Source organism: Aulonocara stuartgranti (genome assembly GCF_965226115.1).
Source record: "Aulonocara stuartgranti genome assembly, chromosome: 9".
Classification (NCBI taxonomy): domain Eukaryota; kingdom Metazoa; phylum Chordata; class Actinopteri; order Cichliformes; family Cichlidae; genus Aulonocara; species Aulonocara stuartgranti.
The window spans coordinates 31,951,118-31,965,370 of record NC_138960.1 but is presented as its reverse complement, the minus strand read 5'-3'; the positions used below and the strand labels follow the sequence as shown (position 1 = coordinate 31,965,370).

Here is a 14,253-nt window from a genome sequence, read left to right as displayed (position 1 = left end):
GGGACGGCTGCACGAGGACAGCGACAGCCACCCGCAGGAGATCTGAAAGAAAAGAGCTCCACCTACAGAAACAGAAAACCCAGAGCAGGATGCCACGGTGTGGGACTCAGAGGGACAGCAGGACGCCACGGTGTGGGACTCAGAGGGACAGCAGGACGACGCTTTCTATTAAAGTTTGAATCTGTGCGTTTAATCATGAAGCCAGTTTATTAACAGAGTTCAAGGACCAAAACATTAAAATGACTCTAACCTGTTGGGAGTGACCAACTGCAGATGATCTGCTGTCATGTAATGACTTGGACCATCAATGTTTTTCTGTTTAAAGGGGGCCTGTTATTCTATTGCATTAGAGTAGCTTTGCATGAATTAGAGCTCAAAATAATCCTTGTTTATCTTATACTTTGCAGAACTTCAGTCCATCCTATCCAACCTGTTCGTGTCTGAAGTAAACCTTTCTTCTGATTGGCTGTCCCTAGAAAAAAGAAGCTTTGACTGTCCTTACCATATAAGGACAGACACTCCCACTGAGGAGCCACAAGGGGAAAACCCATCTGAAGCACACACACACACTGACCTCATTATGAGCACTGATCACTGGAACAATAAAGTTCAAACCGAGCGTGTCAGAGGTCAGAGGAGATTGGGCGAGCTGCTTCGAGCTGACAGGAAGGTCTGACTGTAACTGAAATATCCACCCATTACAACCAAAGCGTGCAGAAGAGCGTCTCTGAACAGAGCACACATCCAACTTTGAAAAAGATGAGCTACAGCAGCAGAAGACCACATCAGGCCACTCCTGTCACCTAAGAACAGGAAACTGAGGTATCGGTGGTTCAGGCTGCTGCTGCTGGTGTAATGCGTCGGGATATTTTCTTGGCAGTAATGTTTAAACACCACAGCCCACCTGAGCACGTTACAAAGCTGAAATCACCTCAAACTGCTTTTGTGAACGTGAAGAATTCAGAAGAGCTCAGAATTCAACCCTTACTGTAAACTTGTAACCCTATGACGATGGTGTGCTGTACACAATATGAGCTTTACAGTATAATACTGTTATTTTAGTGTAATCTCCATAAATAACTCGGAATTTAACATTTAGAAATGAGCGATTAGAGCTTATAAACTTAAATTCTCTTGAATTTTTGCCTTTGCTAAAGAAAGAAATACTGTATTCCACTGTATCCAATGTACTTTTCATTTCACCAAGAATTTATCTTATTTTATGGTGGTAGTGTGGGTGAAAAGGGACAAATCTGAAAGCAGAAAGCAACAAGAGAAAAAAAAGAAACATAAATGCTTAATCTGCGAGACGGCAATCAAAAAAAAGAAAAAAGAAAAAGACAGGAGTAAGAAATGAGAGAGGGAGGGTAAAAGATGGAGGAGAGAGGCGGATATGATCTGCAGCAGAGGCCGAACTCTATAGTAGAGCGAGAGCATTAAGAATAGATGAGGAGGAGCTGAGGGAGGACATCATCATTAATTCAAGAGCTGGCAAGACAAGATCCTCAATCACGGCTCCGCACATCAGACGCGCTCGGGCTCAGATTTTCATTCTGTTGGTAACTGATCTACCGAGAAGCACGCGGAGAGAGAGGCGGCTGGGAGGACGTGATTCTGGAGGCTGAGATGATGTAGAGCACAGCAACTCTCCTCACGGGCTCATCAGTCACAATATCCTTTGTAAAGTGAAAGGTAATGAAAGAGAAAAGTCCACCACGCGTCCCGAGGTGCTGTTTTCACACGTGCACCACAGCCTTTCTAGACATTACTCATCAAAGACTCAGTGGTCACAATGTGCCGGTACAGGTGCCTGAAGTCACAGAAAACAGGTCGTCACACACATACAAGACTCAAATGGACAAACATCTTTCCACTGTTGATAGCGTTTAATGGCTTCTGGCGTTATAATGAGTTACATTTAAAAAAGTCCGGCCGGTCAGGCACTGGGTGTCTCTGTTTTGTTTTGGCTGTGGTAAGCTTTGTCCTGCAGGAGCTGATTGGAGGGTGATTATCTGGATAAGCGGAGCTCGTGTAAAAGCTCTGACCTTCCTGCAGCCTCCTGTCTCCGACAGGCCCTGCGACTTCCTCCTGTCCTCCACGCACGCCGTCAGCCGCGCAAACAGCCGATAAATGCGCACTCTTTTAACTTAATTATGTTTTTGTAAATACATCGCTGTTTCCTACGCTGCCAGCGCACGTCGTCTTCAGTCATTGTCACAAGTTTTCCGTGTTTTTTCCTTCTGTCATCTCCTCTTAAAAACACGGGGATGAAACACTAAAACTAAACTTAAAAAACAAAAAACAAACAAAAAATGTAAAAATTTAGAAGAAAGAAAAGTTTTCAACTGTGGTATGACTGACTATCTGACACATATTGATCCATTTGCCTATAAATTCTGACCGCTCGCTAAACAAAAATCAATCAGACGAAACCCTAATTAACGAAGCTCGTCAACACGGGGCGAGAGACACTGAGTGACAGTGGGATGGACGCAGAGAGAGAGATGTGGACAAAGGAAGGGGGACAGCTCGCAGACAGAAAACTTTGTCGCCATGCCAACCATGTTACCATGGTGATATGTCCATACGACACACACACACCTCGCTGTGATCTGTTGGACAGCAGACCCACTGTCTGTGCACTCGTCCGTCCTCCTTTCATTCGGTCGCTCTCCCCTCTCATTAGAGGAAATCAAAGCGCTTCATCTGATGCCAACAAACACACACACACACACACTGCAGTACAGCAAACACTGGTGAATTACTTTTTCCTTCCATGTGAGAGCCTCATCGCTCACATAAATCCTGCAGTCAGAGATAAATACTCATCAATAATCAATCAAAGCAGCCGGCAAGTGTTACGACTCAGTTTCAGCTGTTCGGCTCACATCCATCCACGTCTGGTCGCTAATTACACACCACTAAATCGCTCATTGTTGGTGCGGCCGGCCGCACAGTCCAGCATTGTTCAGGCTCTGAGGCTGACATATTCAGCCAACAGAGGAAAACCTAAAGAGCATCACAAAAGCTTAGCATTGTGTTACTGACCCGCTGGGGTTTGCATTCACCCGTTCACTTTTATTTTATGCGCTTTAAGCTGCAGCCTCGAGGAGCCGGGATCAAACGGCGGATCTCCACCTCCTGAGCCACATCTGCCGAGAGCACATCGCTCATGTCTGAATAACTTTACTCGAACTTTAAGTCAAAATATGCAGAGTTAAGATGAGTCATGAAAGGAAACGGCAGAAATAGCTGACGCTTCGTTACAGCGAGAATATGCTTTTCTGCTGTCAAAGCAAAGCTGCACGTTTGCTCACAACCCCGCACTAAACCTGACACACACACACACACACACACACACACACACACACACACAGAGACTTCAAAAGCAATGCAAACACACCGAGACTACGAGGACACCAAAGACACGGTGAATCACGAGAAATGTAACAAACGCAGACAGCCAGCTAACGACAATCTGTACCAACAGTCTGTGTGTCTGCATGGTGTATGTGTGTGTGTGTGTACCTGGTACTGCCTGCTTCTAACGTTAAATAAAAGTGTCTTCATCCCGCTTGTCTCCTGTCACCACGCTGCCGCTCAAACTCACTAACTGGACAAACTTGTTACAGCACACAGCACTGATGGACACACACACACACTCCCTCTCTCTCTCTCACACACACACACAGACAGAGGAAGGCCCTCCAGCTGTTCGTCCTGGTGATTAAAGCATGTCCTGTCATTGTTTCCCTGGTAACATCTGCACAGGAAGGCACACATCTGTCCTTGGAGCACCCCGCCCCAACAAACTTTACATCAGCGCCCTCAGAGTCTGCGTCTGTCTGCAGCGTCATGTGATAAATACTGTTTGTATTACAGTGTGATTTCCCACAGGTCACTGAACGCATCGTCTGAATACATCTAAAATGATGAAGCTGGAAACCTCTGCAGAGTCCAAAATATTAGAAAGGAAAGGAGGGAAGGAAACAGAGGAAAGGAGGGCAAATGACAGGAGAGGCCAGGAGGACAAGAACAGGAATAAAAGAGGAAGTGAGGAAAGGAAACAGACCAGAGCCAAGGATATAAGAAAAGGAAATAGAAGAGATTAAGAAAAGACAAAGAAAAAATGAAATAAAAGACGAGACAGGAGAGAAATTAAAAAGGAAAGAGGAGAGGAAATGAGAAATGATGAGGTGAAATTAACGAGGAGATAAAAAAGGAAAGTACCTATAAAGGTGAAGAGGACAAAGGAACGATAAAGAGATGATGAAACAAGAAAAACTGACTGGAAAGGAGCAGTAAGAAAAGGAAGCAAGGAAAGGACATGACAGAAGAGAGGACACGAGGAAAGGAAATAAGAGAGAAAGGACAAGCAGAAGAGGAGTTTGTTTAAAATAAAACATAACAAGGAAAGGAAAGAAAAGCAGACGGCATTTGTGATTCTGAGAGCAGGAAGTGTGTGACATGAAATTCCACAGGAAGAGGATGATGATGATGAAGGCTCAGAGGGGGAGGAAGAGGAGGAGGCGGGTAGCTTTGAGTCTCTGTGTCAAATTCCAGCTAGGGTCAGTCAGACATCTGAGAGCATCTTCCTCTCGTCCACCTCCTCCTCTCCTCCTCAGTAATATTAATAAAACAATAAATGAATAAAAACAACCTCCTCTTCCTCGCTCATCATCCAAATCCCCCTCAGATATTTCCGCATGAGCCACAGAGACCTTTTTTACGTGGTTAAATGATCACAGATGGGAGGTTTTTTAGCTTTTGTCTTAAAAAATATTTGTTTTTTACTTATTTTAGTCGATATTTTGCTTAAACATTGTCACTAATATTAGCTTTGTTTTACATCCAAAGCACGAGTGAAATATAATAAATATACAACATTATGAGCTGTTTCCACGAGTGAGAATCCCAACACTGCTCGTTGTACGACGTTATAACCTGAGGTTTTCTGGGTGAAATTACCTCTCACAGATAAAGCGTCTAATCAGGAACCTGCAGACTGAACAATAACTGGCTGCAGGCCCTTTCATCACTGCGTGTGCTGCGTCGCCACTCATCACCGACAACAACAACAACAACAACAGGAAGCTGATTTTAAATTAAAGAAAGCAATCAGCACGCAGACTTATCGGCCCGTCATCGCGGCAATCTGCTGTCCTATTTTTGTGTCCACTGAATTTCTAAAGGAAGAAAATGAAAAACAATCAAGCAAAACGGAAACTGTTTCCTGAAGGAAACGATGCTCGGGGCGGATTCTGCTTCACAATAACTGTGAAATTAAACTTACACGTTTCTAATGTGTTTCATTTGCTACTTTGAAGAACCCGTCCATAAAAACAACCAGCAATCAGACACAGGTGTGGCAGTGTTCAGGGGGGAGGAGCTAAACAAATGAATCAAAACAATAACTGATAGTTTAACAGGTAATGATCGACCCTACAGGCTGTTTTCCTCACTTATAAAATAAATAGCAAGGTCAAAGCATGTAGAGTCATTGATACACTGCTAGGTTGACAGAGAGTGAAGGTCAAAGGTCACAAGGCCAGGTTTTGTGTGTGTGTGCGCGCGTGTGTGTGGTTTGTTTGAGTGTGATAAATCTGTTCCTGGAGAGAGCGAGTAACCACTGCGCTCAGGAAAAGCGGCGCCGCGTTGCACAGATTACATCACCACCCTGTGACCTCACAATGGCTAGACCCACAATGCCTCGTTCACAAAACACACACACACACACACACACACACAGACACACACGCACACACACACACGAGTGACCCTGCCTATTACCACAAAGGAATTCACAGAGTGATCCCGACAGAAACTAAACAGAGAGAAAAAGCTTCCCCTCTTCTTCCTTATTATCCACCTCTTCACTTTAATATACACACACACACACACACACACACACACACACACACACAACACACACACACACACACACACACACACACACACACGTTTCCTCCCTCGCTTTATAACTCTTCCTATCAATCAATATCTCCTCTCTCTCTCGCGCTTTCTGTATCCATCAATATCCACTTTAGCCAGCGTGGGAGGGGCAGAGGTTTCCATTTTAGGTGTTCAGACCCGCAACACACACACACACACACACACACACACACACACACACACTTCCTGCCTCCCTCCCAAATGCATGCACACTCACAGTGATGACCACAGATGAGAACAAATAGCCTCTAAGTGCTGAACCCAAACACATAAATAGATTTCAGAGAAGAAGAACAAACAGTCCCAAATCTGAGGACAACTTTCCAGTCTAGACAATACACACACACACACAGACACAGAGACACACACATACACACTCAAAAACACAGTGTCTGTTGTTTTTGTTGCAGGTCTGAAGGTTGTGACCGTCTAAATTGTAATTGGATGAGCTGTTTCCAAAGAATGTTGTCTCATACACACAACACATGGACACACAAACACCTGAGCGCCCTCAGTAAAATGCCTTGTGTTTGTGTGTGTGTGTGTGTGTGTGTGTGTGTGTGTGTGTGTGTGTGTGTGGGCGTTTAAAAGACGCCAGAGAAAGTCAGTCCAGATGGCCAGAGAAGATTAAACACCATCTGCCATGAGCGCTTCGTACACAGTCAACACACACGCGCACACACACACACACACACACACACACACACACACACACACACCACTGAGGATGATTTATAGAATCTGAAACATGACTTCTCTAATAAGGAGATTCATCACATTTTTTACACTTGTGGTAAAGACCTCGTTCTCAGGGAATAATGAATAATTCACTCCTCCTCCGGCGATCCGTCAGGAGAAACGGGTCGGAAAGAGGAAATAAAGCTCCACATGTTATGTCGGGATTCGTTAGCTGCAGCACCTGAGCGTTCAGCGGCAACTTCAGACCGCATTAACCTGCACGTAACAATGCAGAGACTGTACACAAAAGATGGCAGATGAACGTCTGCCATTGTGTTGTTTGGAAGCTGTCCTTTTTGGTTACCATGACGACCGAGCTGATTTATTTCTAAGTGTCTCTGATGATGAAGTAGTGACACGAACGACGCCACAGAAGCCTTCTTGATTTCATAATGAACCTCTTTCACAGCAGCTGTACACGCTTATTTTAACCATTTTTACATGTAAAACCGCCGCTCAGAAAGACCATCAGACTTCCTGTCAGTGGCTACAATGACGCTTCACAGTCCACAGCTCGTCATGTCGGTTACCTGCGTAACCAATGTTGCCTCATTTCTGGACAGTAACAGGGAAGGTGACCTAAAAATAACGTGTGTTTTGACATTAATTTATGCAAATCTCTTCTATAAAACTATGACTATGAGCAGGCAGTTTACTAGAAGCCTACCTGATTTCTTGCTTTTGATGTGATTCATGCCAACCAGAAAACCAGCACTTCCTCCAGATGTTCATCTCATCCTCGCCCACTGAGCTGAAGTTGAAAAGACGACTCAGACGTGCTCAAACACCCTCGTCTGCAGCTCAGGCAGATTCTTAATGACTTTTAAGGCTTCAAACTAGAACCAGACACATACAGCTCATACCATAATATCCTCTCTATTCACTTAGATTTCATCTTTCTTTTCCCAAAACATTACAACTGAGAAATAGACACTTGTCTTCCGTTCGAAACAGTGTCGTCACAGCAGCTGTGACTCCTGTTTACAAAGCTGTCTGCAGCACATGTAGCAGAGCAGCAACACAGCTGCTGCACATTTAAATAATGACCTCATCATCTAGCCTTCACAGATTTCCCATTCATGCAAGTGCATATAAAAGCCTGTGATTTCCTACAGTGTTGTGGCATTATAACGACCTCAAATATAGGGATCAATAGTGTAGTGGTTTAGACATTAACCTAATAAAATTACACCTCCATCCAGCTCCATCCTGTCTACTCTCCTGTACGGTGCAGAAAAGTTGGAAAGGCTGGTTATCGAGAGAACAGACTGAGTAACCAACGAGTCGGACAGACACCCCTCTGAGATTCCAGACAGCTTTGCACTCTTGGCCACCGGCCACTGGCTTTGAAACCCCTTAAGACACCATAATCCATCAATATGCACCGTGCACTGCAACCCGACGGTGTAAGAGAAATGGGAAAGCAAGGTGCAAGAGCTGATGGAGGGAAACATTCAAGACAGGCAGGAGGTGGGGAGCAAAGCTCAGTTACTCATTTATTACAAATCAATTAAATAACATACAAGTAGGGCTGGGCGATATGGCTTAAAATCCATATCGCGGTATAATTTGAAGCATGTGCGGTAACGATATATATCACGATATATTCTTTTCTTCTGTATAACGTATTTTACACACTATAAGGCACACTTAAAATCCTTTAATTTTCTCAAAAATCAACAGTGTGCCTTATGTATGAATTCTGGTTGTGCTTACTGACCTCGAACCGATTTTATGTGGTACACAGCGCACAGAAATCTGTCAAAAAAAATTTAATATGACTTTGGTAAGCTATGAAGCCGGAGCATTATGGCTGCCATAGTCAGGAGCCTTGCAGAGTAATCTGGGTCCAAAACTCCGTCTTCTTCAGGTCCCAAAGTCAAACGAACACTGAGAGTTAAAAACTGTCTAAATTCTTTCATTTATAAATGAAATGATCAGCGTTGCTGCTTTACATCCAGGCATCCATGAAAACAGAATTTATTAAATTCAACAGAGTTAGAAGCTAGCAGGAAGTTAGCTCACTAGTTTCCACCTAAACATGCCATAGCATGTTCTGACTGAGAGATCAATTAAAAAAATTAAAACGTACTGCTTTGCTATCACTTCCAACATAAAGGAAGACAGTAAACTAAACAGCAGTGACGTTTGTAGGGTTACTGTAGTTAAGCTAGCTGGTATATAATGATGTGCTACGTGATCGCTAGCAAAACAGCTACGTTAGCATAACATTAGCACAGTGAAGCTGAAGGATGAATGCTAACTTTTTTCCACTCGAGAAAAGTTAACGTGAGGGTTTCTGGTGGTCAGGGACAAATGCAATCACATGGCAGGATGCTATAAACAGACCAAACTTCAGTCAGGAGAACAACTGAGATAATCCATCCACAATACCAGGTTAGTTATTAATATACTGCAACAACATGGGAATAGAGCAGCTGCGAGAGAATTCAGCATTAATGAATCAATGGTAGGGAAGTGGAGGGAGCGCAGTAATTTGCAGATGATATTGTTTGCAGCCGCTGCAATGCTTTCGACCAAAACAGGCGCAGCTTGATGACACCATCAACATGCGTTATTGCGATAGAGCGGTATAGTCAAAATCTCTACAGTTGGCCAAATTTATACCGTTTCTACCGCCCACCCCTACATACAAGAATCGCCTTTTTCGATCAAATTCTCCAAAGTGTGTTTGATAATCTCGATACTGGCCAAATTAATTGTAGCTCAGCTCCGAAAATGACTTCTGGTCATGCAGTAACCTAAACAGCCAAAAACAAGGAGCAAAATCGTGATGAATGTTGAGCAGCGCGTGCACCTGACTGACCTGTAAAACCTGTGAAACCTGTAAAAAACATCACTGCTCCCCAATGAACAGCATCATGATCAAGCAATCATTCATTTAATCAGCAACAAGGTGTTTCTACCGGTAACTGTTCGCAGATACCGGACATATTTTATTTTGCCACCCATACAAACACCAGGACAAACATCCACAGACATCACTCTACACATCCACAGGGGGGCGCTGTTTAAGGCCATTCAGCCTTCCCATAGATCCTACAAATCTGCAAGCTACTTTGAAACCCACCTCTGGACTCTTCTCATTAACCCTCTGAAACGAATCACACATTAGCTTTCACTGGCTGTTCTCTCTGGGACGCACGTGCTCACTAAACACTACCAATCGCTCGGTTAATCAATAACAGGACGCTGTTCTGGGAAACTGATGGGCTGATTTTCCCTGAACATATTAATCCTGTTATAATAGCCTGAGTCATAAAAGCTTTCAAACTGTTTTCAGCAGCTTCATGAGAGTATCCTTTTGCTATCACTTCCTGTTCTTTGTGCTCATCTTCATCCCTGTTTTGGGAATTTTATGTCACAGTTTGGTCATTTTGCATCTCATGGTCACTTAATGCTTTTTGTGGTCATTATTTCTATCATATTAGGCACTCATTTAGACTTAGGATATTTTGTTTTACATTTTTCACAATAATTATTATTGTTATTATAGTTATTTTCAACCACTTTGCTGTCAAGTTACATCTTATGTTACTCATTTTGCATCTTTCTAATAATCAGCTCCTCTTTTCTTTATGGCTGGTTTTCATCTCTTTATTTTAGCATTTCTTTGGAGTTTGCTTTGTGTCACTTTTACGTTAAATCGCACCTCTCTGCAGATGTTTTGTTTTTAAAAGTGGGCCACAGGAAGGAGAAGGTGCTATCATAAGTTTGGCATTGCCTCAATCGATTCTCAGAGGATGACGGAACAAATCTCAGCTCTGCAAGAGCACACCTGCGCATTTATGAAATATTTAAGAAGTCCCATTTAAACCATTTAGAGCGACGCAGTCAGCCAGAGAAATCTGCTGGGAGAGCAAAACCGAGCGAGGCACAAAACCCGCGGCGCAGCAGGTCACACAAACTAAGAAGCTGGTGCACGTGTGTGTTCAACATGGTGTTCCCACAGCGAACAAGTGACCTCATCCTGATGAGACATGATACTGTGTCTGACACACACACACACACACACACACACACACACACACACACACACACACACACACAGCTGAACAGCAGCGGCAGATGGCAGCAGATGTTAGTTGGCCCCTCAGAGAGCAACGATGTTCCTTCTGCTGTCTGGAAACTCTTTTCTGCCTCACTGGGGGCCTTAGCGAGTGTGTGTGTGTGTGTGTGTGTGTGTGTGTGTGTGTGTGTGTGTGTGTGTGTGTGTGTGTGTGTGTGCATGGATTCTTACTATCTTGATGGGGACCAAAATCTGACATTTACTATACTGGTGGGGACCAACAGCCCTCATGGGAACCAGAGTCCAGGTCCCCATGGGGGACTCAAAATGTTATAGTTAGGTTTAGGGTTAGCCATTCATTTTTCATCATCATCATCATCATCATCATCATCATCGTTTATTTATATAGCACTTTAAAAACACGCAAGGCTGACCAAAGTGCTGAACAATAGAAACATAATAGATACCATAAGAATAATAAATACGATAAAATAATAAACATAGTGAAAAACAATAAAATACAAGTAAATACAAGTCAGTCAACCACTGAGTCAAAAGCCAGTGAATAAAAATGTGTTTTCAATCTGGATTTAAAAACCAGCACTGATGTCGATCGTCTAATGGACCATTTTTGATGGTTAGAGTAAGCAGCTGAGGAAAGCATTATGTCAATGGGATGTCCCCACAAAGATAGCAAACCAGGCGTGTGTGTGTGCTACTGACTCAACAATGATGTCAGTGTGTCAACTGAATGTGTGTTTCTTGCAGTCACACCTGAGCTCATGATAGTGTGTGTATGTGTTATCGACTCAATGGATGCAACAGCGCTGTGATGGAGGTGTTTCAGGATCTGAGCGAGTGTGTGCGTGAATGAGAGCTGAGGTGTGTGTGTGTGTGTGTGTGTGTGTGTGTGTGTTTAGTGCTTCCTTTTAGTCTGTTTTTTATCGGCTCTTACTGGCTCACAGGGGTAGTTGGGCGGTTGTCTGCACATGTGAGTGCACATATAAGCCAATCCAATGAGTCTCTGTCACTTTAGATAACAAACCACAGCAGTTCCTCTCATTTCCTGCCAAACGATAAACAAAAATATCTGCTATATTTGAGGAAATGAAATCCTACTTTGCAAAGCTGCTGGTGAATTTCCTTTTGGCTCGTGGTCAAACATCAGTGACTGCTGTTGGCACCACGGGTCGACCCATTAATGGACATAGCAAGCACAACTTAAAGAGTTTAAAAAAAAGCAGAAGCATGTTTTAAGTGATTCTGCATGTGAGGTTTTTACGTCTCTGAAATGTTTGAAATTAAATTCAGTGCTCCCTGCCCACTCTTCACGATAGCCTCGAGGCTTTTCAGGAGTTCAGGATGGAAATTATAAAGCAAGCTTTGGAAGTTAGCTGACTCACGAAGATTCACCAAGTCTCAGCAAAGATCTGCACCAAAGCGTCTCCTGACATGTTGTGATGAAATCTGACCACAGTGACACAAACACACTTCCTGTGTGTTTAACTTCAACTATTTTGCTGTTGTTGGATTATTTTGTGCTTCGCAGGCGTTTAATCATTTATGAACAGATATCTTTCTAATAATTTTGCCTCTCTTATAGTTGCTTAATATCGTTTGTGTCACATGTTAGTCATCTCTGAGCTCTTTCTGTTCATGTTGACTCCATGGTTGCTTCCCATCGTTTTGTTTCATATTTTGATTGTTTGTGTCTCTCTGTGGTCCTTTGACTGTTTCTCGTGATCACTGAGATCTCTTTCTAATCACTTTGCTCCTCTTTATAGTTGCTCAATATTGTTTTGTGACTGTTTTGGGCCATTGTTTTGTCATTTTGGTATTTTTATGATCACTGAGCTCTCTTTTTATTCATTTTGCATGTCTTCATGGTTGCTGTCCATGACTTTGGGACTGTTTTGGCCTCTCTGTAGTATACCTCCATGGTTGTTGCGCTCCCTTCCTGATCATTTTCTTCTTTTTGTCCTTTTCTGTCACATTTTGGCCATGCTAGGTCAGGCTTTGGTCATTTTGGTCTTTATATGATCACTGAGGTTGCTTTTTAATCATTCTGAAATCCTCTTTTTGGCTGTTTTCTATCGTTTTGTATTCGTTTTGTATAATTTCTCACATTTTGCATCTTGTATTTTCTGCATTTTTGCTTCTTTTGGTTCCCCCTGCCATTATTTTTGTCCCATATCAAAGTTTTAGTTTCAGTTTTAGTTGTTTTATTAGTAAGTTCTCTTTTTAAACTTTAGGTTTCAGGGTTTTTTATTTCCTACAATCAGCCTGGCTCATGTAGTGTCTCAGTTACACGCACACCCTGTTTCATCCTCTATTTGGACGACCGGTGAATAAAATTGACAGAACGTCATGTTTTATTCAGTAAGACCTGATACCAGTGACTGAGGCCATTAACTGACCAAAGTGCTTATTGAGGTGATAAACCAAGTGAGAAGTGTGGTCATTTCTCCCAGACTTACTCACAGCTCGGTCTGAAGCTCTGTGGTCTGACCGTTGCAGAACTTGTTTGCTTTGCCGTCCCTTGTCTCAGTGAAGGTCCTCACATGTGTAGCGGTCGGTGAATTTGTGTCATTTGCACACTCTAAGACTTTGAGCAACGTGACACAGAGAGAAAGCTGCCTCATTACCCCGATTTAACCTGACACACACTCTCACACACTCGCTTCACATTGACTGGAACAGTCTAAGTCACTCATTAACAGTTATGTAATATATTCACGCTCACACACACAGACCTGCAGACACACACTCACACAATGTGACGCTGGTGATGTTTTCACATCCAGCTTCTTGCTGCAGAGCTCGTGTGTGTCTTTGTGTGAGTGCTGCCGACTCTGTGCAGTGAGGTAATGAGTGCTCAGCTCCTACCAGAGAGTCGATCCATAAGCCATCTCCTCTGCATTTAAAAAATCAATACGTGCAGCTGCCCTCCCTGCTGCTGCTCAAACACTCGCAGACAGGTCCGTGAGCTCAGTGCAGGACACACGGCTCCTGAAACGTCTGAGGAGCCAGTTCTGCTTTTGTAGCTTATGAGAACCAGCCCACATTTCATAAAACAGCCACAACATTTAATCCTTTGAATTATGTTTCTGCACCTGTGCTTATTTTTGTTTACAGGGCACTGCTCGTTTTTCCCCACCAGTCCCATATCTGCTGATTTGCTTCTGCGTGCATGAAGTGAAGGCTCACCAACATTTAAAGGTGCAAAAAGCCATTCAGAGGCTCGAGGACTCACACAAGACAGCAGTCACTGAAAAACAGGACACAGAAACTTTCTTTGGGATGGTTCTTCATTATTTTGCACTAATTCAGCGATGTTGTGATTCTCTTTGAGGTCTGTTTGTGATCTTTTGTGTCTGCTGACAAATGCTTTGCATCATTTTCTGCTACTTTGCATGTATTTTGCAAATGTTTTACACCTATTAGGGGTGATTTTCCTTCTTCCTGTGAGTATTTTATGCATTTTTCTGGTGATTTTCCATCAATTTCCACTCTTGAGGTCATTTTTGTGTCTT

At 43.1% G+C, this 14,253-nt stretch overlaps 1 protein-coding gene across 2 annotated transcripts in view; it reads right to left on the bottom strand.

The window, feature by feature from the left end:
- Positions 1–14,253, bottom strand: part of rps6ka3b (ribosomal protein S6 kinase, polypeptide 3b) — a 66,239-nt gene that overhangs the window by 34,853 nt on the left and 17,133 nt on the right. The window contains exon 1 of one of the 2 annotated variants that reach the window (XM_082546308.1): positions 7,358–7,618. The exons of the other annotated variant lie outside the window; for it this stretch is intronic. The gene's annotated coding sequence lies outside the window, so the exon portion shown is untranslated. Of the gene's footprint in view, positions 1–7,357; positions 7,619–14,253 lie in introns of those variants that run through there. 2 annotated transcript variants of the gene reach the window in all.